A 5,296-nucleotide genomic window follows, 5' to 3' on the forward strand; every position below is an offset into this window, starting at 1 on the left:
ATGCTCAAGTGACATATGGTCACATCACTCCACCGTATGCAGCCAATGGAAGTGAGCCTGATTTACGATGAGAATGGGGCGGGGCTGGGATGCTGCCAACACCTCCGGATGAATGCACTCCTTGCATATCCTTAGCCCTGCTGGGAAGGCTGGGCCTTCTCCTCTGCCTCCACTTGGAGAATCACAGTTCTGAGCATGCACTTCCGTGTCCTCAGAGGGCACTTGTCTGCCATTGCTTGAGTCCAGGCAAAGCTTCTGGCCCAGAAAGGGCTTAGGGGAGAACAGGAGTAAGACTGTCTTTGGGGAAAGGATTCCTTGGAGTCTTACTAAGATGTAGTTTCAGGATAGGATGTCTGGACCTATCACTGGGTTTGATTTGTGTGGCTAGCCCGGAGCCTTAAGAGGGACATGAGAAAAAATCAGTCTGTTGCAAGTCCCTGGGGTGCCTGAGTTGGATGGGGCATGGGTAGAGAGGCAGTGCTTCCCCTGTGGGTTAAGGCCGAAGCAGGTGGAAGAGCAAGTTCTGTCCTCAGAGTTCTCCATACTCCAGGGGGCCAGGGTGTCCTTGCCCCCAGGCCGTGGGGGGATGTAAGAAGATGGCAGCCAGCCTCCTTAGCTCATGAGGAGAATATGTTCTGGGTAAGTCCCCAGAGTGAAAGTCGAGAGCTCTACATCTTCCCATCCAGTCCCTGACAACTGTAGGCCCAGGGTGGGTTCAGAGAGTCCACTTGATCTTGGGGGCTGAGTTTTGGAGTTGGAGGGGGCTAGAAGGCCCTGTATCCCCTTACTTATACAAATGTCCTGTGAGCAGAGCTGTGGAGGGTAGCTTAGAAGCCATCCTGAACTGAACTGGTGAGAACTGAATAGTTGAGTGGGTGAGACCCTGATAAGGTGACATGAGACCTTGATCAGGTGACATGAGACCATGTTTAGGTGACTCGACTGCTCTGAGCCTTGGCTTCTTCAAAAGGGAAAACAGAATAAGGAGAAAAGCCTCAGTATTGCTGGAGGATTAGGTGTTACCATCCTAGAAGTTATGAAAGGAAGTTGAGGACATAGAAGTTGGTGAGGGGCAGCTTGGCTCTGCCTGGGATTAGAACACCCCTGTGGTATTAGGGAAAGTAATTCCAAGAGGCTGGGGCTGCCCTGGAGACCTGGAGTCCTAGGGCTTCTTAGGCTCCAAACCTTTCCTGGGCCTCTACATATCTAAGGAGAAATGCCCAGACCCAGGCTCCAGAGCCCAGCCCTGCAGCACCTGCAGCACAGGTTAAGAGGGGGGCAATGACACATCAGGGCTGCTGCAGGGATGGTCAGGGAGCATGTGGAGCTGGGCAGTACAGGAAGGAGCGTCTTGCCTATTGCATCACAGATGTTGTCTTTTCAGTGGCCAAAGCCCACGTCTGTCTATTGTTTTCTGTTAGTTTTCCCCTCAATGTTTTATAATGGAAATGTTCAAGTGGCACAGCAAATATCTATATACTATCATTTAAAGAAATGCTTTGACATGTTCACATTTTAAAGAACTTATCTGAGCAGACAGCGATCCATGAATCCGGTAAGGTCCAGATCTCCGTGGTGGTTTTGGAGGGGCGGTTGTAGATAGTGTCCTAATCAGCAGTTCATTCAATCAGCAGTCCTGGGCTGCGGCGTCGCAGTTACATTTGGGAATATGCTTTCCCGTGGGGTCACAGTGAGGGTTTGGAGTCAGGGTGTGGAGATAGGAAGCTGGTCTGGGCCTCAGTCTACCCTGAGCAAACAGAGCCCCAGACTTCTTCCTCCTCTGCAACAGGAATAGGACAGAGGCGAGTGCTCTCACTCATGGCCTCCCCACCCTCAGGAAGCATTGTGGGACACACGGCCTCATGAGACGGGTGAGCCCCAGCGCAGGTGCCATGCCCATGTGTGAGGCCGTGACACCCTTCCTTACTAAGGAAGAGGTGGTTTGGAGCTCTGCAAGGGAGCACAAGGGGAGGCTTCCACAGGGTGAAGGCAGAAGTGGAATAAATATTACAGATGCTTTGGTTGCTTAGCGTTTCGGCCCTTGCATGATTTGGAACATCCTGGTGGAAAGTTCAAGACCATGCAACTGATGTCCAGTTGGCCGTCAGTGATTGGCTGGACTTAAGCTTCGGTTTCTTTTAAATTAGCTGCTTACAGTAAATGAGTCTGAGTTAGGTTTCAATTTGCTCTTGTAGGAAATCAGGGCGTTAGAGCCATCTTAGTTTAATGGCTGCCTCCCTAGATTCTACCACAGACATTTTATTACCCCTTTCTCATCTCAGCTCCGCCTCACTAGCCTCCTGTACCCTGCAAGCCTCCCCTCCCCTGCAAACCAACACATTTTTAAATGCACTTCAAAGCAAATTGAACCTTGACTTTTTATTCATTTTAATGTATTTTCATTTTACTTTTTTCTTAAATCAGAGGAGTAAAACATACTCATTTTTGTAGAAATGTGCAAACAAACCTTTCCTAAAGCTTTTAAAATCCAGCCTCCTTTAGTAACAAATAATCAGCATTGAATATCTAGCCATTGTCACCTATCTCTGTGTACATGCAGGGAGGTGCACATACAGGAGAGATCCATCCACACATCTATGGGCACACCATCCATTTGTCCATCCTATTGTCAGCCCTTTATTAGCATAGACGATAATTTGCATTTTGTTTTGCTCACTTAAACATACAACACAAACATCCTTCCCAGTTGAAGTATACCCATTAAATTCATCCTTTTAATGGCTACATATAGTCTGGGGATCCCGAATCTAAAAATCTGAAATCTGAAATGCTCCAAAACCTAAAACTTTTTGAGCACCAACACAACACCACAAGTGGAAAATTTCACACGTAAGTACTTAACACCAACTTTGTTTCATGCAAAAAAATATTTAAAATATTGATATAGTTACCTTTAGACTATGTGCATAAGGCATACATGAGGCATAAATACTGTATTTAGACTAGGGTCCCACTCCCAAGATATCTCATTATGTACATACAGATATTCCAAAATCCAAAAAGAATCTGAAATCTAAAACACTTCTTTCTCCAAAACTTTCAGATAAGGGATACTCAACCTGTAGTAGTTCTTGATGATTTACTGATCTGTTCCCTTTGTGAGGCATATTTTAAGTTGTCTCTGTTTTGCCTCAATATTGTTTCAGCGATATTGTGATAAATGTTTTTGAAAACATGTTCTTAAGGGCCTAAGGTGCTTTTTTGTTTGTGGATAAATTCCCAAACCTGGGCTTGCTGAGTCAAAGGGCATATACACTTGTTTGTTTTCTTTATTGTATTTCTTCAGTACCTTTAAATTATCTAATAAGTACATCCTTTTTTTCACTACTTAATTGATGTATAATTAACATATAATGAACCTATTTGAAGTGTATCATTTAGTCAGTTTTGACAATGCATACCCCCCCCGAAACTCTCGCCACCACCTGGGCAACATATATTGCTGTCGCCCTCAAGTTTTCCTGGTGCCCCTTTGTTCCCCTGTCCCCTTTGCATTCCCATATCCAGACAAACATGGATTTACTTGCTGCCAACACTATAGATTAGCTTGTAGCTTCTAGAATTTGCTATAAAAGAAATGATACATGTGTATTTTTTTATCTGTTTTCTTTTGCCCAGCATAATGATTGTGGGATTCACCCAGATTGTTGAGTGTACCAATAGTTCATTTATTTTGTTGGCTGAGTAGCCTTCCATTGCACAGATGGACCACAATTTGTTATCCATGCACCTGTCGATAGCCCTTCAGGTTGCTTCCAGTGATGAATATTACAAAGAAAGCTGATATGAGCCAGGTGTGGTGGCTCACGGCTGTAATCCCAGCACTTTGGGAGGCTGAGGTGGGCAGATCACCTGAGTTCAGGAGTTCAAGACCAGCCTGACTGACAAGGTGAAACCCAGTCTCTACTAAAAATACAAAAATTAGCTAGGCATGGTGGCAGATGCCTGTAATCCCAGCTACTTGGGAGGCTGAGGCAGGAGAATTGCTTGAACCCAGGAGGCAGAGGTTGCAGTGAGCCAAGATTGCGCTACTGCACTCCAGCCTGGACTACAGAGCACGACTGTTTAAAAAAAAAAAAAAAAGAAAGCTGATATGGATATTTGAGTGCAAGTCTTCGTGTGGATGTATGTCTTTCTTTTTGCTGGAGTAATATAATACCTAGGATAGGAATGTATATTTAACATTTTAAGAAACGACTCAACTGTTTTCCAAAATTTAAATTTCTACCAGCAGCAAGAGACTGCCAGTTCCTCCACATCAGTGGCAACAATTGGTAAGGGGAGACATTTAAATTTTAGCCATTCAAATAGGTATGTTGTGGCATCTCATTGTGATTTTAATTTGTATTTGCTTAACAATTAATGGCGTTGAGCATCTTATTATGTATTCATTGGCCACTTGTATGTCTTCTATGGTGAAATCGATGTTCAAATCTTTTGCTCATTTGTTCGGGAAGGGAGGCAGTTGTTTGTCTTATTATTGATAAACTACAAGTTATTTTTATGTTCTGGATGTAAGTCTTTTGCCTGACATATGTGTTGCAAATATTTTCTTCCAGTCCATGCTTTGTCTTTTCATGCTGTCAACAGTGTCTTTTGAAGATTAAAAGTTTTTCTTTGATGAATCCAAATTTATCATTTTTTTCCCTTTACGATTCATGCTTTTAGTGACACAGCTAAGAAATCTTTGCTGATCTCAAGGCCACAAAATCTTTCCTTTAGTATTTTGTTCTAGAATTTCCACAGCATTAGGTTTCACGTGAATCTATGGTCTGTTTTCAGTTAATTAGATATCCAGTTGAGCCCACGCTAGTTGTTGAAAAGACTTTCCTTGTTCTAGTGAATTGTATTGGCATCTTGATAAAAAAGCAATTGATCGCATCTGTGTGGGCCTATTTCTACACAGTCTGTTCCACTGCGTTCATCTATTTGTCTGTTTTCTACCCACATCACACTCTCTTGTTTACTACAGTTTATAATATGTCTTGAAATTATGTAATCTGAGTCTACCAACTTTGTTATTGTTTATCAAAATTATTTTGGCTATTCTAGTTCCTTTGATTATCCATAAACATTTTTGATTCAAATCATTGACTTTACAATCAGATTATTGATTGGGATTGAGTTGAATGTATAGATGAGTTTGCAGACAATTTACCTCTTAACAATACTGAGTCTTCCAACCCATGAATATGTTATATCTCTTTACTTACTTAGGGCTTCTTTGATTTATTTATAAGTGTTGTGTGGTTTCACTATATAGATCATGCAAATA

This window comes from Pongo abelii, chromosome 8 (assembly GCF_028885655.2).
Source record: "Pongo abelii isolate AG06213 chromosome 8, NHGRI_mPonAbe1-v2.0_pri, whole genome shotgun sequence".
In the NCBI taxonomy this organism is placed as follows: Eukaryota; Metazoa; Chordata; class Mammalia; order Primates; family Hominidae; genus Pongo; species Pongo abelii.